A 24779-nucleotide genomic window follows, 5' to 3' on the forward strand; every position below is an offset into this window, starting at 1 on the left:
TTCAACATTCCTGAAGGAATAGGCTACTCATTTATTATTCCATTTCTAAAAAAAAAAACGTTTTGGTTTTGGTGGAAAGTCAAAGAAAAATTTACAAATTTATTTCTAAAAGTCTCAGCTTCAGTTAGCTCTGCTGATATTTTTGAACCAAATGTCTGATAAATATGAAAATTGGCTAAAATTTTACCTATTTGTCTTTTATTTTCAGGGGCAACTAGATGTGAGACATCTGTGCTTATTTTATAATATGCACTTGGTCCACAAATATCAATATTATTCACACAAGAAATTACTCAGTAGGGAAATATAGGGAGACAGGGAATGTAGCTAGAGCATATTGTTTTAGAGAAGAAAAATAAAAAAATAATTTCATTATAAATTTGGTTTGAAATTTATAGAATTCTACAACATTAAGAAACACTCGTGTCTACTAATCATAGGAGATGGTGCTCTCAAGAAAGCTTAATATTTCAGATCCAACTTTCACTCTAAAGCCTGAGTGTCGTCAGGTGCTTTTACTGACATCATACCTTAGTCCATGATTTTCAAGGAATATATTGATGGATGTATGAATCGCATGCACTTTTTCCCATTTATTGAAAAATCCGTACTCATTGGTATTTGGTAAAACAGGAGTTCTAAAGGAGGGAAACCTATCAAGTGCTTTTGAGGAATGGCTGAGAGTGAAAATAAATTAGAGGGTAATAAAAAATGAAGTTCAACTTTTGCATAGTCAGTGTACAAGATGATAATAAATGATTAATAGAGAGATAGTTTAAAGTTATGAATATTATAAAGATTTCTGAGGAAATCGGGAAGGCATGTAGCTATAAAAGCAAATAAAGCACAGCACTCCCTATACCTTGTCTTTTCTTTTTTTTATAAGTTAGCCAAATATCCACACCTTAGCAATGAATTAGCTGCTAACATTTTCACACTGTGTACCTAATTAGTTGGACCAGTAATAGTAGTTGGCTAGGCATGTGAAGGCAGTAGGGAGAGCTATGACTTTCAACCACTCTCTCCTGACTGAACTGATCTCAGTTTCATCACTTCACCTTGATGCCTTTACAGTTTTACTTTATGGGCAAGTAACACTGCAGCACATTGAGTTCATTATTGGTGGTATAGAAGAGGATGATTCAAAGCTCTTGGATAAATTTTCAAAGGAAAAAAGAAATAAAGATCAAAGCACATAGAAATTACTTAAACAGTAGCATAAGACCCATTTGTTAGACAGGGATAGCCATCCTTTCTCAATCCAGTACTGCAGGTGGCATTCCCCTTTGTATGCTGTGAATACCATTGGTGAATAAAGAAACTGACTTGGCCTATAGCAAGGTAAAACTTAGCTAAGCTGACAAAACTAAAGTGAATGCTGGGAGAAAGAAGGTAGAGTCAGAGAGAAGTCATGTAACCCTTCTGGAGAAAAATCCTGGGAACTTTACCCAGTAAACCACAGTCATGTTGTGATACACATTGCTAGAAATGGGCTAAATTAGATATAAGTGTTAGCCAATAAGAAGCTAGAGCTAATGAGTCAAGCAGTGTTTTAAATAATAAAATTTCTGTGTGATTATTTTGGGGCTGAGCAGCCTAGAACCAACAAGCGGCCTCCTTCAACAGCAATGCTAAAAATGGATAAATGCATTTGGGGAAAAAAAAGATCCAAGCCCACTCATTACTTTTACCTAACTCCACAAAATACAGGATGGAAATAATGGGAAGAAATCCATTGTAATTCATTTATACCTGAACTACAAAATTAATGATGTGTGAATTAGTGTGAACTCAATAGTGTGAGAGAAAGCTCTGTGGAATACGTAATGGAAAGGTGGTTAAATGTGTGCTATTAGGGACCTTGGGCTGATATATTTGATACAACTTTTGATTTGGCTATTGGGTCAAAGTTGGTCTTTGCAGTTCTATTTGTTGAAAAAGACACAACAACAACAAAACAATGAGAATATGAGAGATATGAGAGACTGACCTGTATCCAACATGTAACTGCAACACTCTTGAAAGAAGATATTTTTTAATAACAAAATGAGTGAAATTATATGAAAAATTAAAGAGCTTCATAATCTGATTAATGTTCTGCTCCTCTTCATACAGCACTAGACTTCTCTCTTTCTTCCCATTAGATGACTGGAAACTTTCAGTATTCTATTTTGGCTCGGAGTCACTTTTAGAAGACTGACCAGCACTTCCCTTGATCTGATCAACTCTGCGGGCCAGCGCAGATGGGCCTCCCTCACCTCCTGTCACTGTGCCTATTAGTGCTGTCAGCCCTCAGATCCAATTACAGGACTCTGCCTGGCCAAACACTGCAGACTTTCCTGTGGGTAGCATCTCGTTTCTGTTCTCTGTTCATACATCGTTTTGCCTCCTGGAGCTAGAGGTGGCATCCTCGCTAATCTGTTACAGTGGAAAAATAACATGATCCACACAAATACTACTACCCGCTTGGTATTCCCATCAGAATGTTTACCAGCTGAATCAATCTCCCTATGAATCTAAATACTTAAATTAAGGCAAGTCAAATGAAGTGGCATGTATTTGGCAACTGAATACTTAGTCCTGGGAGGGATTAGGTATATTAGCTGTAACCTATAACAAACCAAGCCACAAGCTTTTATTACATACCTGATTTTAGCACAGTATGCTACCACTAGTAGAGGAGTAAGTCTTTTTTAAAATAGAATTTTAGCTTATTTCTTAGAAATAGTTAAGACTATAACTAAGGATTACACTGGTTTAATGAGGTGGTAATTTTAGGTTCTCTTCAAGTCCATGACTTCACTAGCTCTGGATAATTAACTAAGCATCTAGTAGTGGGTGTGATTTCCCTCTTGCTGGGCTGGTCTTAAATCCTTTAGATCAGAGGGTTATTGCCCAAATATCTGTTCCACTATTGAACCCTCAGGGTTATCTTGTAATGCTGGTGATTGCTATGAGTCATTGAGTGTCATAGCTGCATAAAACTATTGTTTCCATTTGTCTTTTAGAAGTTTGCCTAACAGCTTTTGGTAATTTGATTTCTAAATATTTATCCTTACAGTCCTCACATAAGTATAGCTTTCACAATTCATCCAGCAAAATGGCATTGCAGTAGACAGAGGTCATTAAGCAAAGCCACAACTAATCAAAATGAAAGAGTGTGGATCCCAGTCTCAACTGATACATCCACAACACAATTCATGTAACTAAGTAGCAGGGAGTAGTGTGGAATATAGTGCAGAAAAATTTTAACAGAAGAGCAAGAAGTTTACTGTGCATTTATGTCTCCTAGAGATGTCAAAGAAGTGTCACCAGCATCAGTGCCTAGAGATTATCTTAACAAAACCCACAATATTATAAATTCAAACATGGCAGGAAGAAGTTGCATGAGTCTTCAATACTAGAAAAAGAACTAAAAACAGCCTAGAAAGGCCAAGAGTGAGAGAAATAGCTTTTCCCAGGGAAGAGTACAGATTTTTATTAGTATTCACTGACAAGTGGTTAACCCTGCAAACATTTACATATGGAAACATTGTTTTAAATAAGTAGGTTGTATTCATGTATTTAGAAATAAATATGTGTGCATGTGCACATGTGTGTGTGTATGTATGTGACACCAATTGAAACAAAAGAGACCATGAATCCTAAAGACACAGGGTGGGGTTGTGGTAGGAAAACAGGAAATGATGTAATTATTTTCCCAAAGCATTAAAATAATAATTATAAAGGAATAGTTTAAATTCCTGCATCTCAACTGGTACAATCAAAGAAAAATCTCAACTACTGAAAAAAAAGAAATTGATGCTACCTAGAAAAGTAATAATGGAAAGTACTTTTCCTCTTATATCTTATCATTCCATTCATAACAGATGATTACAATTTGAAAATAAGTTTTAAATTAATGTATGTTAGAGTAATGTTCCTTCTCTAGTGAAAGTTGAAACATAGGCTCAATGAAAAATAAATTGAAATAAACATAACTAGAGTTTCTTCAATTCCTTTGTTATTTATAGAACTTCCTAAACTTCGGATTAAACCAATGAAAGAGTAGAGAGGACCAAAAATTATTGTCTGATCAGAGAAATCAAATGTTACTCTGAAATCTTGGGTGCACCTCTGCTGAAATTTTACACTAGATTAGCTTCACTAGTTTGCTTCGCTCGCAGGTACCCTGAGGGAATCACAGTGCAAACACCAGAGAACGGCCATGAGAGCTAATATGCTAGGATTTGACTGTATCATATAGTGAAGCCTATAGTATTTCAATAAAGCAAGTGAGTATCAAAAGAATTGCTGGATTAATCTTTCACTATTCACATCTTTTATTACATGAAGGAAATTTTTGTTTAGACATAAAGACAAAGTAATTACACTTTTCTTTTATATCCATGTAAGTGCAGAAATTTCTTAGTGATACTGAAAGTTCAGTTTTAGAACATGGCAATGAAGTAAATAGGCAATAAATTTATCACAATATGCAGGGATGTTTCAGTTAGACATAGAAATCATATTTTATACTAAACTTCCTCTATCAAGTATATTCGGCTTCCATTAGGATTAGGTTTGAAAAGATATAATGTACATTTTTAATTTTTTGTGGATTTTATTGATCTATTCATTTTTCTCTACCCCTCTCCCTTCTTTTCCCTTCCCCCTTCTATCTTTTTCCATGGTCCGCATGCTCCCAATTTGCTCAGAAGTTCTTACTTTTTTCTACTTCCCATGTAGTTTAGATCAATGAATGTCTCTCTTAGGTTCCTCATTGTTGTCTAGGTTCTATGGGATTGTAAATTGTAGGTTGGCTTTCTTTGTTTTATGTCTAAAAGCTTCTTATGAGTGAGTACATATGATATTTGTCTTTCTGGGTCTGGGTTACTTCACTCAATATGTTATTTTCTAGATCTATCCATTTGCCTGCAAATTTCAAGATGTCTTTTTTTTTTCCTGATGTATTGTGTAATGTACCACATTTTTCTTACCCATTCTTCAGTTGAGAGGCATCTAGATTGTTTCCAGGTTAAAAAAAAAAATGCAAAACTTGATAAAATGCCCTGATTCAAAAGTTCCTCATTCAACACTGAAGTTTGTATCTCTCTAGTTCATTTTACAGCATTCTTTTGGATTACTCTTTATATATACTTAACTATGGTGGAGTTGTTGATTTCACCTTGCCAAGACTGATCACTTTACTTTGTCTAAGTGAACTTCTATCATTGATCCATTAACAACTAGAAATTAAGTGGTTTTGAGTATAGGTATAGTAATAGGGTGGTACAGATTTATTTTTGTTAATTTAAATTTTCCATATTTGGCAAAATGTATTTCATCAAATTCTATATAAATTATTATTTGAATATGTTTTATATACTTATCAATATATCTAATTCCATTTCCTTCAATTCCTCTAATTCTATGACTGCTTTATTTGGTTGTCAATTGGGCAGTAAGTTAAAAATTAAAAATATCACATTTTACCATACTGATGTATCTTTTAAGTATTTTAATGTTTCATGCTTCTTTTATCATTAAAATATCTATAATAAATGTATTACTTTGACTTACATGCAAAGTTTGATGCAAAATATCATTATTTGTTATCTACTAATAGGTTGCTTAACTTCTAAACTTGACTACTAACTATTAAAATATTAAATTTTCAGGATAAAACGTTTTTTATTCAACTCTATGGATTTTTCAAATGATGTCCACATATTCTCTTATTTTCAGTACCTAATATGGAATTAAATTTCAGTTGAAATTGGTGATTTTCTATAAAAAATAATGCACTGCCATTAATATAACATAACTGCAAATTAAACTTTGAAAAAAACTATCTATTTTTAAGCTTTTCTGGAGGATGCATTCTCTTTAAGACAAAGGCTGTCTACTCAGGCCTCTATTATTTTGTCCTGCATGGTTTTTTTTTTTCTTCCTTTAGCTTTCATCTTTAGAATTTCTAAGGAAAACCGAGGTATTTTGCGCTTTTGACTCATACTTTCAGTTTTATTTTCTAGGCTACTTTTTATCTTTGGCTTTCAGTATTTGTATTTAATATTTCAATTCAAATATAACTTTACATGCTCTAGCCTCTTACATGTCCGTACACCTCTGACTTTTCTTATTCCCACAACTCCATCCTTCTTGAATTGAAAGCATCTTTTTTGCTGTTTTGGTTACACATACACGCACATGTGCTTCTCTCTCTCTCTCTCTCTCTCTCTCTCTCTCTCTCTCTCTCTGTTTGTGTGTGTGTGTTTTCTTAATTGAAATTTTAATATGGACTATAGATACAGTTCTTAAAATAGAAAGGAAACATTGTGGCAAGTTGAATCTCTTCATCTAGTTGAGGTTACTGTATCTCCATGAAATTCTGTTTTATAGTATATTAATCTGTATATTAGCCACAGAGAAAAAAATCAGACTTATTGTGGCTATTTTAAAGATCTAATTGGAAAGTCTTTTTGTGCTTGCTGATCAGCTTATTCATTTTAATACTGTGGCTAATTTATTCACTTTCCTCATTTAGAACAAAAGGTCTAGCTAAAGTTGTGACAAGAAATGGTGAATTGCACCTATACAAGGAGATCATTCATGCTTAAAATAAATATTTACAATTAGTATCCATCTCTTTTCTGATGAAAACTAGAGCTCATGATCAAAACTCTTGAAAGTATAGACTAATTAGATAGTATGGAAAATAAATTTAATGGAACAATTATAATTGTTTTTATTAATATTGAAGACTCAGACTTTAAGAAGAATATTTATGGTGCTCATACTCCTAGTACAATTACTTGTTTTCGTTAGCATGCATTGTAATGATTGTTAGAATTTAACAGATGTGCAGGAATAGGTTGCTAATTTCTCGGTGCTCCTCCAAACTAAATCATGATTTGTGTGAATTCACTTCTTAACCTATTTTTCCCATATTTAGAAGCTGCAAATAAATAGCACATAAATTTTCAAACTGTTGTATTCATAGATTTTTTTCATTGCACATTTTGAACTTGCTTAGTTTTTACATGACGTCTTTCACTCAGTTACTTCACAAAGCTAAGTATGTAGGACAAGTCTTTTAATATAAATGCCAAAGGGAAAGGAATAAATGCACAAGTACAGAATGGGTAGGGTCCCTCCCCTACATGCCTCAGCTTCTCTAGCCAGCCAACTCTAGCAGCAGGTAGGATGCTCTGAGACCCCATCCCATTGATCGGATCCTGTAGGTACAAGTACCACTCTGCCCCAAAATACTGAACCTTCGTCAAGGAAGAGATAAAGAAAAAAAATTAAAGACTTCCTAGAATTTAATGAAAATGAAGGCATAACATACCCAAACATACGGGACAGTATGAAAGAAGTTCTAAGTAAGCACATAGTGCCTACATAAGCAAAATGGAAAAAATTCACTTTAGTGACTTAGCAGCACCTGAAAGTTCTGGAACAAAAAGAAGCAGACTCACCAGGAGTAGTAGAAAACATAAAATCATCAAATTCAGAGCTGAAATTAATAAAATAGAAACAAAGAAACTGGTGTGGGATTCCCCTCTGGATGCTATGAATATGTATGCTTTAATACCATTGGTTAATAGGTATTTGGGGGACCTATGGCAGGGCAGAATAGAGCAGAATTCCAAGAATAGAGTGGGAATTCCAAGCAGAGATAGATGAGAAAAGTCAAAATAAGTAAATGTGTCATAGATATGGACAATAAAATCTATCAGGATGTCAATAGGTAGAACGTTAGGGGGTAGAAGAATGGAGCACAGAGCAGGAAAATAAAAATTGAAGAAGAATTGGCACTAGGAAGTAAGCAAGTCAGAAGAAAATTGAATGATACGTAATTTTTCTGAAAAAAGATTCTCTATAGTAAAATGAATACTTAATGAGACAAACAAGACTGCCCCAAAACAAAGTAATAACTGAAAGCAATTATTATTACTCTGCAATACATTGAGAATTTATTTAACTATAACATAAGAAAAAAAAAGACAAAGCAAAGCTAAGGGTTTAGAAACCAACCCAAATATATTTGGATGACAGAGGTAAAATGCAATCTAGTTTCGTTTCATTTTTAATGTTCTAGAAATCATGGCACAAAACAGGGATTTATTTTCTTAAACCACTATAGAGATAATCTTGGTGAGTGTTTGTAGCATTCTTGAAAAAATGTTTCTTTAACAGTATCTTAGAGGGAAGAGGGAAGAATTAAGAATGTACAGCTTCATAACCCTTGAAAGTAAGATCAGACGACTTCAAAATATGTACCATAAGAACATGAAAAAACATTTCCAAAAAGAAACCCAAAAACAGAAATTCAGCCTTGTATGTTCTCTTTTACTGCAGGCTCTTAGCTCCAGATCATCAGAAGTGAGCGTAGAACCTGAGATCAGGAGAGTAAAAAGGAACCATTGTAAGCAAGGGGAGAGGGAGCAGAAATGGGAAAGTGAACTGAAGAAGAAAATGAAGAAAAGGGGCCTTTTATTTAGATGGAGGAATGGAAATGGAGAAGAAAGAAAAGTTAATGAAATAGTAACATTGCCTTAAAAAGTCATAAAGAATCATACCATTAATCTGTCTAAAAACAGCTATAACACATCTCAGCTCTCCACAATTGATGGTGTCTGGCAGGGAGCAAGTGAGTAAAGACTAAGTTCTATTTAAGGGCAGGTCTCTGAGAGTTTGACCATGTTCCAGAGCCTATATCAACAACACAAATTTTACTTGTTTCTTGCTTATTTTTCTTTTATTTTTTGAATTTTAAATTTTTTGGGGGAGGGGGAGTAACAAGGGTTAGGAGACAGACATGGAAGGGCTGGGAAATAGGTGTGATCAGGATGCATTATATGAAATTTTCGATGATCAATTTAAAAAAATGTAGAGTTGCAGAGCCTAGCCCCATATGATACTTCGACAGCACAGCTATTTCATCTAAGGCTCAGGAATAATTGTGGAATTGGGACCAGAAAGAACGTAAAACAAAGAAGAACAGGAAATTAGCTGTAAGAGTGCATCCTAGAAATACAAGAAAGTGGTATCTACAAGATTTCAGTGTCATGATAAGCTAAGTATGACCTGCACAAGGATGTCAACAATAGAGCTGGGGAAAAGGATTAGGAAAAGTTAACGAAGCCTCAGCTATAGACAACAAACAGCAAACTACTGAATAGCAAACTCTGAGAGAGGAGAAATAGTCTTTAACAAGGAATAGCATTATAAATTAATAACTAAGCAGCAAATGGCCAGAGCTAAAAATGGGAAAATCAAATACCATATTATAAGAATATGAGAGAAAAATAATAGAGAAGACAAGATATAAGTTTAATCATTTTCTAGAGAACATTTCCAAGAGGGCACAGAAAAAATGCAGACAGTTGAGAATGATAACCATGCCCAGGATTATCAAAAGTCTGAAAGGAAAATATAGAGAGGTGGAAAAATAAAAAATTAAAATTTCCTGAGTAATGGAATAATTATATCTCCCACATATTTAAAATGTTCTTAGGTAAATCAAATTTCATAAGAGTGAGGATTCCTAGATAAGTGATTTACAGGCCCAGGTGGATTACCAATTTGTTGTTTTCTCATTTGTCTTTAAAAATTGTTTTGGTTCCTAGCAAATTTATATCATATTCATTCCTTTTCTATTCCATCCCAGACTCAACCACATGTCCCTATCTACACAACTTTGTGCCTTCTTTGTTTTCCTGATTATTTTAAACAATCAAGTACAACTTATGATATCCATATATGTTTGGATGTGTGTCCTTCCACTGGAATATGGCAGACCTACAGGAAAATAGACCTTTAAGTACAACACACTCTTTCTCTCCCAGAGGCTGCCAATTCTCCTTGGCTGCATATGGACTTTGTGCCCAGTCACCATCTTTACAATCAGATTATCTCAACAGAGGAGACAATGGTTTAAATTATTCTAATCTTCTGAGCAAATCAGAATTTCATATCTCCACCAAGAACCCAACGTATTTCATTACTTAAGTCAAGAGAACTCAAAGTGGAAAAGCTCATGCTTACTTTTCTGTTGTTGCAATGGAAGTTGATGGTGAATTCCAAACTTGAAGGAAGCATTCATCCTCAGTGACTTCTAAACGTACTTTAGCATTAGCCCCTCAATAGATGATACATTGAAATCATTTCATAGAAAGGAAAATATTGATAAATACATTCAATCCATTTTACCATGAACATCTAGAGATCCAATTTCAAACTGTTCACCAAAGGGGATTGATATTAAGAATGGTGTGTCAGTCACACTCACAAATACCCTCCGAGAAGGTGTGCTCCTTGAACTAAAGAGAAACCATACAAAGAATTAGTTTTTTTCTGTCATCTCTGCATTATGACCATGATAGCATCAAAGACATTTAATTTCTTGCCAAAGGACTGTAATTAAGCCCTTATCTCTAAACACATTTTTCCTACTCTCTGTTGTTACAACTAAATTCACTCAATCTTACCTTCCCAAATTCAAAGATTGAGCTCATTTCATTAAAATTACCTGATGTTTGTTAGAACACTTATTTTATATAAGCCCACTATATTGTCACTTTTTAATATCTCTCCCTACAAACTTTTTGTTCATACTTACACAGACATATTTTGAATTTCATATAATATGAATTTTTTTGAAAACTATTGGTTCTATAAAATTTCAGGTAGCCAGGTGGTGGCACACTGGATGGTAGTGGTGCATGACTTTAATCCCAGCACTCAGGAGGCAGAGGCAGATTGAGTTCTGCAAGTTATGAACAGCCTAGGCTGCAAGAAGGAGTTCCAGGACAGTCTCCAAAAGCTACGTAGAAACCTGTTGTAAAAAAAAAAAAATCCGATAATACTGCAAGTCAATTTTTATTAAATTGCTAATTACTTACTCCTAATCCCCATTCTGGGCATTCTAAAAAAAAATAGGGAAACAGATGCAAATAGTATAATTATTATTTGACATTATAACACACTCTTGTTCCATATATTCTTGACTACATTGTGCACAATTTCTGAGTTTCTCACTGATGTATTCTTTGTCATAAAGCAAACTGAGTGGCATTCAGGTTTTTTCTTTTGCATGGAAAGCAAATACCTGTGTCTATTTTCAGCAAGATAAGTATGTACTGGGGATTCTCCATACTAGATGTAAAGACTTGTGTATGCCTGAGAATTGTAAGACAAATAAAAGAAAAATTCTTAAACATAATTTTCAGATACAGATGTAATTCAAAGCATTCACAGAGTTTGAAGACAATGCAGAGTAACGCTTCTAAAACATTTGAGAGAGTCTTTGAAAATCTGATGACAATTACAGACCATTTTATTGTAGCAATTCTATTTACAAGGAAGTCAAAGAGACAGTGGTTATTATTCTTTTATGTTTTCATAAACATTATGATGCAACATGTGTTTAGAATGGGAGATACAGACACAGGATGCAGAATTCAAATGGGCAGGAGCTTAAACCATGAATACTAAAGTGCTTTGTTGGTTCTCCTAACACCAATTCTCCAGTAGAAAACTATTTTCTGTTTCTATATTTTCATGAATGTAACTAATAAGTATTCTTCTTACACGAAAGTATAAGCCCATGCTTTCATTTCTCATACCAACACTGAACTTATAGAGAAATTTGGAACTTGTTTCTATGATTACCTAGAAATAACATGGAGATTGTTTTATATTTGTCCTCACAGTTGTTTCACAACAGTAGTAGTAGTAGTAGTAGTAGTTTAGTAGGAGTAGATTCTACTCCTGTATCACTGAGTATTGATAAGTACTTTTGATATTTTCCTTATTGGGGCAACTATCTAGAAGAAACTGTTTAAGGGAGCAATAGATTTAATTTAGCTCATGATTCTAATGATTTCTGCTCATCAAGATAAAGAGGTGTAGGTATAGCGGAACAGCACACATCCTGGCAATCTGGAAGCAAAGGCTCAGGATGCTTACATTTACTGGCAGTCTTTCACTCATCCCTTTATTCTGTACTGGTCCTGCCTTATTGGATCATAAAAGCCACGTTCAGTTCAAGTCTTCTCTCTATATTTAATCATATGGAAGCTCCCAACTAGACACTTACAAAGCTGAGTGTATCACTGTCCTAGCCACTTCTCAGTATTATAGAGATTTATTGATAGTTATTTTAGAACATTGTATTTTGACTATTACAGTTTGATGAGGAAGAATTTATATTATCTTGGAGATACTTCCTATTTTTTTTTAACCAGTGCATGAGGAACTGCAGAAAACAAATATATACTCATGGTCTATATTTTATTCTTTGTAAAATTTTACTGGAGTCCAGGTCAGACTTTATGCTTTGACAGCCCTAACAAGCCAGGATCTGCCACCTACAGCTAGGAAGTCCATTAAAGTAGAAAAAATAATAGTGAAGTGCAGTATAACAAGATTTGTTCAATGCAACCACATTGAAAAGGGAGACAAAGAGATTCACTGAATTGCCCACAGTTTTCTGGGTGTCCTGCGATAAGAAGTAGCCTTAAGGAACCGGCCACTGTTGTGCACAGCTGTAGTTAAATGTCCTAGTCAAGGTACATGTCCTTGCCTCATTTAACTGTTATGACTCATCTCTCTTTCACCTACAAGGGAGTCTGACAAGCTACAAATATCTTTCCTGGAGCTAAGCTCCTCCTCTGTCTGGTATGGGCTTTACACTTCTTTGTTTACATGAGATTACTGAATTGTAATTTCTTGGACTTCATTGTTTCAGCAGCCTGTTATTCAAAGTGAGGAATACAAGTATCCTTTAGAAGATCCTCATTTCTGTCAGTCTACCTTCATCATTTAACATCCTTCTGTGCTTGAATTGCTACACGAAACGGAAGATTTTTGCCTGCTTTTTAGACTTCATTGCTTGCAAAGTTGTTTAGATCTTATTTCCCATTACTTAGGATAATATAAATTGATAATGCTTTGCAGTAAAATTACTGAGCTTGAAGCAAATGAAACAAGTTTCTTGTATAAAATATTTGTCTGAGAATCACAAATATACTTTTGGTTAGGAAAAAAAATTCATAAACCAAGCATTTTATGCATAGGATTTTGGAACTGATACAAATTTTATAGTATCCATTGTATTTTAGGGTTCCAGGTAACCTCTTTAATACTGTATTTTTATATACTTCTTCTATAGTTCAACCAAATTTAATTGTATTTCCAGATTAACTATAGTAATCCATGGATTGATCAGGCAAGACTTATATTGTTGAATATTTCTTTACACTATGTGAAGATATCACTGGGATTGGTTTAATAAAAAAGCTAAATATCCAATAACTAGGCAGGATTTTCAAGGCTGAGACAATACTGGGAAGAAGGTTGGGGTAGCAAGGAAACACCATGAAATGCAGAATTAGCAGCATGAACATTGTAGAGATGAGGTAAGAAAGTCTCAAGGCAAAAAGTAAATTTATAGAAATGGATTAATTTAAGTTACTATTGCTTGTTTAAAACAAGCCTACACTGTCGACTGAGCTTCTATAATCAGTAAGTCTCCATATCAATACTGGGGAGCCAGCAGTCCTGCCGAAAAGGTCCAAATACAGACTTAGATATGCCTATTTGGAACAGAATGACTCACTAATATTTTTCAAATTGCATGGGTTTGGAAAATTTGTATACCGTATTATCATGACAGTGTGAGTGGGATTTGATTAGTGATATCAGAGCTATAGTTACCATGAAATATTTGTGGAGAAAAAAATATTTCTTGAAAAAGTAAAAATAAAAATTGTCAGAAAAATACAACTTAAATAGATCAGGAAATATAAATGTTAGAATCCTTTATCACTCATTATATGACACAAACACTGATTGTTTTCTGCAGGAAATCTGGTAGTATTTGTTCTTTTCATTTCCTAATTTTATGGCTTAATTATGGCATTCATAACGCTTCATTTATATGAACACTTATTAATTCATCATTTGATCTAAAGTTTTATCTTTTAACAAAATATCTGATTTTGTCCTCCTGTAGTAGTTTGAGTGTAATTGACCCCCATAGTCTCGTAGGGAGTGCAATATTAGGAGGTGTGGCTTTGATGGAATGGTATGGCCTTGTTGGAGGAAGCATGTCATGGTGGGTGGGTTTTGAGGCTTTCTATGCTCAGGATGCTACCCAATGTGTCAGTCAACTTCCTGTTGTCTGTAAGATGTAGAACTCAGCTACTCCAGCACCACATCTGCCTGCACTCCACCATGTTCCCTGTCCTGATGATAATGAGGTGAACTTCTGAAACTGTAAGCTAACAACCCCAATTAACCATGTTCTTTTTAAGAGTTTTCGTCGTCATGGATCTCTTCACAGCAATAAAAGCCCCAAGACTGAGGCAGGGCAATAGCGCAAGCACAAGGAAGTTCATGCAAACTCACAATGAGTAAGCAACCTTGGCCAAGAAAACCTGTCAGGGGACCAAAAGCACAGTAACTAATGATGCATGCTCCAAGCCAATCGCAAGATGCCAGCAGTGACTGTCAGTTTCAAAAGGACCAAACAGAAACAATCCTGTAGCAACTTAATTTCCATAACCCCTTAAAAACTCCTAACCTTTTTACAATAAAGAGCTTCTGTATTGGAATCTTATGTCATTGCCTATTCATCTTCTCAGTCCTTGGTCTCAGGAAAAAGGAGTTGCACAACAGGTAGTAGCAACAAGTCTACAAAAGCTACACGAGACAACCTCCCAAACACACACCTTTAGAAACCTGAGTTCATCAATTGGCATTCTAACCTATCTGTATTTGGATTGCTACCTGTTTTTTTCTCATTAGAATATAACACTACCTACCCCAAAAATGTTACACAGTTTTACAAAGTCTCTTACCATTTGCTTATGGAACTTCTCTTCCTTGCTATTTTCTGTGCTGTATCCTGGGGAGACTCATGTCTCGTAAAATAGATTATATCTGTAATAAAACAATTCCAATGTCTAATTGTGATCAAGAAATTAAAATTTGAGTATAGGTTTTTTGCCTGCATGTACGCCTGGGCAATAAGTGATTGATTGGTACGTGCGGGAGCCAGAAGAGGGTGTGAGATTCTCTCAAACTGGACTTAACTGAGGTTTGGGAGACACCACCTGAATAAGGGGAATGGAACCAGAACTTTTTAGAAGACCAGCAAGTATTTTAACCACTGACTCATTTCTTTAGCCCAAATTTTAAGAGATATAACCCAAATTCATAATAAAATATGGCATGCATTCATTTATTTGGGAAAGGTAGTGAGTAAGTTTTCATATAATCACACATGTTAGGCATAGATTAAGGGACTAAAGGAATAGATAGCTCTCCCTAGGAATGGAAAATAGAATAGATAGCTATTGATACAAATGCAGAAAGGAATGGGGGTATCAGACAGATAGGGAAAGGGTAGAGAGCAATGAGAGAAAGAGTACAGGATTGGGCCGCTGAAACTACAGGCCACTTGACGGGTCATATGAACTAACACAGTATAAGCTTCCTAAAATATTATATACATGTATAATGTCAATCCAAATGAAATTGCCAAGTAACAACAGGGAAGACAGAGCCTCAACTGGACATTGGTTGTCACCAAATGAATCTTCCAGCTAGGAATATGCTACATCAAATCCAGTTGTTGTCCAAAGGGGACCCATTGGAACCCCTAAACAACCCATGCTATTGCCAAGGCTGCTTATTGCTCTTCACATACTGACAGTAAGTCTCTGTTCCTGAAGAGAACAGCTGCACAACTCATTGAATATGGGGTAGTTGAGTTAGTACCTACCTTGAGCACTCACACCTGCGCACTAGAGTTCATGGTACTGGAAGGTACTCTGAATGCTGCCAAAGAAGGAAACTAATCTTCAGCTCAACTACAAACTCTTCAGTCTATAATGATGACTTACCAACAAGTTGTACCAACTAGTACAATAATGGCACAAAGCTCATGGGACTAATCAACCAGAATCTAATTAAATTTAATCCTAATATATGAAATGGCACCCATTCCTGACACTGCTTTGGTGGCCAAGAACCTCCAATTAGATAGGCTAGAACCCAGCGATTATTGGTCCAAATAGCCAAATACTACTAAAATACTATAGCCATATAACTCTAAATGATTTATAATGACATTCTGCTATAGATCAATGCCTGTCTCACCAACACCAGGGAAACTTTTTCTTGCATTACATGAGAATAAATACAGAAACCCACATCCAGAGAGTGTGTAGAGACTACAATACTTTTGATCACAGGGATTTTCTTAAACATTTCATTCCAATTACTAGCAAAAAGGTATATTACATATTTTAAAGCTGAATAATAGAGATTAAGTATTTGACACATGAACATAAATCTGGAAACTTAACTAGTCATTGTGATCTGATTCAGATGAACAAAGACTATTTCCTGATTATCTTTTTATCCACTAAAGTACATAAAACTGTAGTAATATGGGCGGCGGCAGGGTTGCGTCCCCAAACACCCCAGCCGCTTGCCCTGCCCGGCTAGCTTATGCCCCGAAATAATTACACGGATACTGTATTCTTTTAAACACTGCTTGACCCATCTCTATCTAGCCTCTTCTAGGCTAATTCTCACATATTAATTTAGCCCATTTCTAATCATCTGTGTAGCGCCCTTAGGTGCGCTTACCGGGAAGATTCTAGCCTAAGTCCATCCTGGGTGGGAGCTTCATAGCGTGCGTCTTCCCTGGAGCTGGTAGCATGGTGTCTCTCCCTGAGGTGTCTGCTCCGGAGAGAAGAGCTGAAGAGCTGTGGAGTCTGACCTCACTTCCTCTTCCTCCCAGCGTTCTATTCTGTTTACTCCACCCACCTAAGGGTGGGCCTATCCAATGGGCCTAGCAGTTTCTTTATTGCTTACAATGAAATCAACAGATTGATATATGACACTCCCACATCACTTCCCCTTTTTCTGTTTAAACAAAAAGGAAGGCTTTAACTTTAACATAGCAAAATTACATATAACAAAACAGTTATCAAGTAAAAGTTACATCAGAAACATTTGTACATATAACAAAATTGACCGTAAATCTCTATCAATAAAGCAAAATCTATACTAATGCAAATTATTCATACCTATATCATATCCCCCTTTAAATGTAAAAGAACATTTATAAACCATATTTGGGAACATGGGCGCAGTTTTTTCTCTCCAAACTGCTTCCTGCTGAATGGGGGCGTCGTTAATGATTTTAGGGTGTAACCTGTGTGCCAGGTTTATCTCAGTTGGCAGTTGAGCAAGGCAATTTTCTGAAGATGTTCACAGCAACCCTTCAGGAGGACGTGGTCCATCATACCAAATCGGAATAGAAGAAATCCATAGAGTCTCATCCTCTGTGAAAACAAAAGAAGACTCTCTCCAAAGCATCATATCCTTAGACCCAAATTCTGAAATCATAATACCCTTATATCCATTCTGGTTTAGCTTGGCAGCCCATGTAATGAAATGTCTCTCTGTACTTAGCTCCTTCACAGTCAAAAATTTTAAAGAAAACACAATAATACAAAGAATCCAGACTCTCTGTGAATTTTTCATCTTTACGCGGCTTATTTTTACTCTATCACTTTACTTTATTCTGTCTCTTTAAAGACTTTACCCTTTTTTTTTTTTTAAAAAACCATTAACTTTATTCTCTATATTCTTTTTTTTTTCTCTCTCCCAAGCCTACGTACATTCATCCAACAGTGTGACTCATTCAGTGGTCTGAATCTGTCCTATTGTGAATCTGCAATTTTTTACTATCCAGGAGCACTTTTGATTTACGCCTTTAAATCACTAGGCGCTTAAGAATCTAAGCTGTGACATCCCTAAGTTAACTTTTTGCTTTTTGAGCGTATATCTGTGGACCAGGCTGTCTTTGAACTCTCAGAGATCCGCCTGTCTCTGCCTTCCAGGCATTGGGATTAAAGGTGTTTGCTATTACACCTTGAACTCACAGAGATCTGTTCCTCTCTGCCTTCTAGGCACTGGGATTAAAGGCGTGTGCTACCACACCTTGAAGTCAGAGAAGTTTACTTTAAGAATTTTAACTTTTAGCTTGCATATATTTTTAACACACTTTAAACCATTCAGAAGTTTTCTCTGTCTTTGAATCTCTCTTTACTGTATATCTCTCTTTTTCTGACCACGTGAGTCTTTAATTTGCCAAGCAATATCAGGAGGACTAAAGGCGTGGCTTTGCCAGCTAGATCCAGTCCATTCCTTAGCTTTTCAGCCTCTTGGCTGAGGTACTGGCTGTAGCCATGTTTATAGCATTTCAAGGTCCCTGCCAGCCAGCAAGCTACAACAGACAACACTCAAGTCCTCTCTCAGTAGCCGGCCCTCCTGCCTCAAACAGTCAGAGTTTGCCCTGGCAGGCTGGCCCAGAAAGCCGGCATTTTTAAACGCGCAGCTTTTTTCCTGCTATGGCTGAAAACCGAAAAGCATGCGTTCAGCTTTTCGTCAACACCATTTAAGTGTTTCGTGGCAGGACCTCTTAATGAGCTGCAGGGTTTTGCAGCTAAAGCTGAGTCAGGAAGCCTCTTGGGGCTACCAGGTAGGAGCGGCACTCAGCACTTTAATTTTGAGACTGAGCATGCAGCACAGAAATTCTTTTCATCCAAGTTACATCCAGATCTGACACGCAGAGCACTGTGCAGTCTGAAAACACGTCTCTGTATGGCGGCAGGAATCCGCCATGCTCTTCCGCCTGCCTAAGCCTGATTCTGCCTTCTTCCCAGGAGCAGGCGGGGAGCTCTGAGTCATTGTCACGATCTCAGAGCACTCTCCTTCCGATCCCAAGCGGGAACACAAACATAAAGCCAGAGTTTGCACTGGCGGCACAGCCCCAGGAAGCCATGCTTTGAAATGACACAGCGTTTTTTCTGCTGCTGTTGCCGAATCAGGAAATCTCTCTACAGCACGCCACCAACAAACAGCAAAAATCTGTGTTAAACTCTCTCTCCCTTATTTTTAAGCCTTCTCAAGTTTTTTTGTGGACTCAGTTAGCCACACGTCTGGGCGTCATTTGTAGTAATAGGGGGCGGCGGCTGGGCTGCGTCCCCCAACACCCCAGCCGCCGGCCCGGCTAGCTCAGTCGGTAGAGCATGAGACTCTTAATCTCAGGGTCGTGGGTTCGAGCCCCACGTTGGGCGCCATTTGTAGTAATATGGGCGGCGGCAGGGTTGCGTCCCCAAACACCCCAGCCGCTTGCCCTGCCCGGCTAGCTTATGCCCCGAAATAATTACACGGATACTGTATTCTTTTAAACACTGCTTGACCCATCTCTATCTAGCCTCTTCTAGGCTAATTCTCACATATTAATTTAGCCCATTTCTAATCATCTGTGTAGCGCCCTTAGGTGCGCTTACCGGGAAGATTCTAGCCTAAGTCCATCCTGGGTGGGAGCTTCATAGCGTGCGTCTTCCCTGGAGCTGGTAGCATGGTGTCTCTCCCTGAGGTGTCTGCTCCGGAGAGAAGAGCTGAAGAGCTGTGGAGTCTGACCTCACTTCCTCTTCCTCCCAGCGTTCTATTCTGTTTACTCCACCCACCTAAGGGTGGGCCTATCCAATGGGCCTAGCAGTTTCTTTATTGCTTACAATGAAATCAACAGATTGATATATGACACTCCCACATCATAAAACATTTTTAGTATTGGACAGGTACCACATAAATATTGTTAAATTGAACGTTTCATTGAAATTATAATTTGGGCTTGAAAAACGCAGAACATTAACTTAATTATCCACTTACAAATGTCAGTATAATCTTGACCCTGTTTTGCTAAGATTGCTTTCTTTCTTGCTTGTTTTTCTTTGAAATTGTGTTTTGACACTTACAGTCACAGCAGATGGGATGTCAAGGATAAAAACAAAGGTATCGCATAGAGCAGGTCAGAAAACAGTGTACGCTGACCCTTAATGTTGCAATAATGGAGAAGTGACTGCAGACATTCTTAGACATTCTTATGTTGTAAGGTACATGTGAGCCACTACTTTACATGGAAAGTAATTGAGTAAGTGAAAGAACTAAAAACAACTCAGAAATTTGACATTGTTGATATAAAGATAAGTAATTTTAAAAAGAAAATAATATAAAATTTTATTTCATGAAAATGGGAATAAGATAGTTTATTTTGAAGCCAATGTTGTTTTAACATGACCTAAGGACACAGTTTGGATTATCTACTGTCCCAAGTACTAATGTAGAGGCATTTCATAAAGTTTATATTTCTATATAGAAAAAAAAGGATTTTTATAAATCACTACTTTGGTGGGTACATGAGAGAATTGGTATAGATGGTAGGGGACGCTTATTTTAGAACTCAAATGCCATTTTATAATACTTATAGCTCTGACTTGTGAAAGGTGGCAGTTTGTTAAATTAACATATTCTAAAAAACGTTTTAACCATTTGCTTCAGGATGTTAGTGCAGGGAGGCTAAAGGTAGTGTAGGCTGTGTAATTAGCTTCTGGTTCTACGACTTCTCAACCTCTGCTAGTTACTGCATTCCTAATCAGTCACCCTATTTCTGCAGATACAGTTTCGTTCCATGAGTCCTTTTTACAGTATTAAAAATGCAGAAAAAGGGCTTGAGATTTGACTTTGTAGTTAAGAAAAAAATTGGTTTTTCAGAAGACCAAAGTTCATACATAATTTGTCTATACTTCCACATCCAAAGCATCCAATACCCTGGCTACCATGCACACTTGCAGTAAAGCACACATGCATATAATTAAATATAGCGAAAATAAATCCTTCTTACAACAAGAAAAGTGCCAAGAATGTGACTCAGTTACTAGTGTATTCATCTAGCATTCAAATAACCTTGGTTTGATCCTGTAGAAGCACATAAATCAGGTAAAACCAGAAATTCGGATCTAAGACTGTAGGTAGAGGTCAGGGGATTAGAAGTTCAACAGAGGCTGCATGAATCTTTCTCAAAATAAGTAAACATATAAATTTTACAAAATAAAATATAAACAAACTTTGTTTCTGTGAGGTAGATGCAAGTCATACTTAGACCAGATTGGGGAAAATATTCAGACAACAGTTTACTCAATGGCAGTGAAAAATGTAATTTTAAAAAGTCATAGTCAGAATATTTTTTAACTTTTCTAACAGTTGTACATTTAGAAACATGTGAAACATGTGCTTATATAGGTTTTAGATGTATGAACTCAATTGATAGGAACTAATGTTATTATAGAACTTTTCCATGTCATGCATTTAGAAGAAACAGCTACCTGGACAGCATGGTCTCCATAGACTTACTTCACACTAAGCTCCTCAGTCTCATACTGAAGGCATTTTGTATGATTCTATCACAGGCAACCCTGCTGTGATTTGCATGGTGTTTTGCTGCATCTACTCTCCATCCAATGATGTTATCACCACTGCATGGAGATAACAAAAAAAAACACCAAACTCATAAATGTGACAAATGTTCTTTGGAGAGAAAAAGGAGTTATGATCACACTATAGAGAAATACTAATTTATATTTATCCATTGCTCTTGAAATTTTTATTTGTCATTTCCCCCCACTAGAATGCTCTTTTAAATACTACACCCACGTTCCCAAAAAATGGACTATGGATATTTTCCTTTTTTTTTTTAAGAGGGGGAAGTGGTGCGGGAGAATTGTCTGAAATCTGTCATCTGAAAATCATGTTTTAATTCAATGCTGATAGGCCAGGCAGAAAGTATAGGTGGGAAAACCAGACCGGAAGTTGAGGTGATGCAATAAGAACAGGAAAATTCTGGAAAAGAGGAAGCCCATTCCCCCACTCCTGCCCAGACCACTGAAAAAGCAGGATGTAATCTGCCTCACTGAAAAAGGTAGTGAGTCACATGACTAACATAGTTCAGAATAATGGGTTAATATAAGCTACAAGAGCTAATAAGTAGCCTGACCTAATGGGCCCATCAGCTTTATAACTTATAGAGATCTCTGTGTGATTTTCTTTTAGGGCTTGCCAGCTGTAGGGTACCGCATGGGACAGAAACCCCAACAAGCAGGCCCTCATTGTTACATTTTATTGCTTATCAATTTGATTTTCATATCTTGAACTTTAACTATTTCTTTTTTGTAATATTTTCAAACTTGGTATTCTCACTCCTGCTATCCTTTTCTCCTAGGTGGCATAGAGACATAGGTGGAGATACCTCAACTTATTGTATTTCCTAACCACACACTGAGAGTTTTATTTCACAACTAGCTGTACTCATTATCATGGCATTTTTTGAATGGTTATGAAGAACAGCTCAATCACAGCTTAAGTTTCTGCTTCTTTTTCTAAGTCTCAGTTGGAAATAAGGGAAATACCTCCCCTAAACTCTTAGCAAATCTTCATACCTCACATTTGAATATTATTCTTCAAAGCAATGTGATGTGGTAACTGATCTGAAATACAAGCTTCTCCCTAAAGAGTCGTCTATGTTCTCAACAGCTTTGCAGGTCCAAAGAAAGAGATTCCCCATTGCCTTTCAAGACATTTATGTTTGGTTGGAGACAAATAGATGCTGCAGCAGAAACTTATGATTACAAGAATGTAGCCAGAACAGCCAGTAGACGATTTAACAAATGCAACTCTCAACAGAAAGCTAAGCCAGTTTCTATAGTAATATTTACTACTGTTCTTAAACAAATAATTTGCTAAATTAAACTAAATTAATTTAATGAATTATTCTTTTCTCAATTTTTTCTTGATTTTATTTTGTAGTGCTCATTTTTGCTGTAATATTGAGTTTTCTTTTTTTTTCCTTCTTCTTTTTTGAGCAGTATGCACAGCAGGTCATCTCAAGGCTGAGCACTTAAAGTGCTATCAGATCTCCCAGCAAATTAGTACTCTCCGAATGGGGCATTGACATTTCCTCTTCAAGCCTCACTCCCTTAGGGAAGACTCTATCACCAGGGTCATTAACAGGGCTCTAGATCTGACAATGGACTGACAACATCTATATCCAGATGGCATAAAAGTGGAAATTTGCATATTTTTCAGTTGACCTTTATGAATAAAACCAATTTCTCTCCCTCTCTATTTTTTACTCTTTACTTTATATTTAACCTCTAAATCTACAAGGTGGTTCTCTTTAAGCATAAAAAGCAAAATAATGATTTATGGTACCACTAAGAAAAAAGAAAGCATTGGTCATCTAACCCCATGGATATGGCTAAGTTTTTATTGTTTCATCATTATCATTTGACTTTTAAATCTGTCTTGGTACTAACAGGCATAATATTACAAGGTATTCTACCGATCATTTTACTTATTTTTTCCTTCACATTGTAGATAGCGATTTTCTTTCTTGATGTTAATCATTTACACTAGTATAATTTTATATACGATGCAGACAATAAATAAATTCAAATCAAGACAAAGGTAGTAGACTGGATAACAATATAATACTTTCAAAAGAAATGATGATATTATAAAGAAACACATGATAGTCTTTGACTATCGGACTAGTGAAAGAGTGTTTTCCATGAAACTGAAATTTTTATGGAATCACATGATAACAGAAGGTTTGCTGACAATCATAAAACTACCTTATCACCAGGTAGGGTTTTCAAACAGCTTTGACAACATATCAGACCACCTTGAGGATTTATAATTGTGGAACAGTTATAGGCTGAAGTATACAGAATAAGATTGCTTACTGCTGATCCTTTTGCCTTCGGTGTACTTAAACTGCTCATGGTAGAAGGAGGTATATGGTTTGTAGTGGATGTGGTAGGATGTCATTGAGCATCTTTGATCCTGACCACACTGAATAAATATTTTCTCTATTTTAGACTATAAATTGTCTGATGATTGGCTTATTGAGTAACAGATGGCCCAGCTTCATATAGGGCCTTCAGGACCCAGAATCTAGTCCTACATTTTTATTAATAGGAGACATGGGTTAGAGCTACAGATTTTTAAGTCAGAAACTTGATTGTTCCCTCAGGATTTCTACTTAATGGTTCCTTACACTCAAGCAAAATGACTGCTGATTCCCTTACAGGCTATCAATTCACGTACCTTTAAACATGCGTGAAATTCTGTAAGACCTAATAATGCCAAGTAAATCACCAGCGAATGCAAATTCAAATGTTATCTGGTATATCTTTAGTTTTTTCTGAACATACCATCCAACATGTTTTAATTGGAACAGTCTTAAAAAATTATTAAGATCTATGCATCACTTTAAACAATCCTCATACTCCAGGTTTTCTTTGTATATTGATAAGTTTTTCTTTACTATAAACATGATTGTAAATAAGAGAATATTCCAAAATCTTACAAAGAAAGTTATGACCAGGATTCCTTCAGGATGGAACAAACATCCTGCTTAAATAAAAATTTCAACAATCATCTGGCTGATTCAACGTCAGTGAATACAGTTCACATACTCACTTTGCTTTCTACTGAAATGTGCAATCTGTTGAAGTTTTCATGGTTTCAGTATTTTTGTGCATCCACAATGTATATTTTTCAACTGCTACTGTTTTGCTATATCTGCCTCCACTCCTATGCTAAGTTGTATGTAGGTTCTGTTTAATTTCAGCCATTACACGTTTAATAGAGTCAAGCTCTGGTGTTCTCCAATTATACTTGGATCTAAATCACTTCTAACTCTGGCATTTTTCTCTTTCCATTTCTTTTCTAACTTTTCATCTTTCAAGCTGCAAGAAGATCATTGGAGGTTAAAAAGAAATTCTAATTTATCATAGTAGCTAGGAGAAAAGTAAATTAAGGTCTACCTTATTTTTTGACCTTTCCCTGTAGTGTAGATAAGTAAA

The sequence above is a fragment of the Microtus pennsylvanicus genome, chromosome 1, assembly GCF_037038515.1.
Source record: "Microtus pennsylvanicus isolate mMicPen1 chromosome 1, mMicPen1.hap1, whole genome shotgun sequence".
Lineage (NCBI taxonomy): Eukaryota > Metazoa > Chordata > Mammalia > Rodentia > Cricetidae > Microtus > Microtus pennsylvanicus.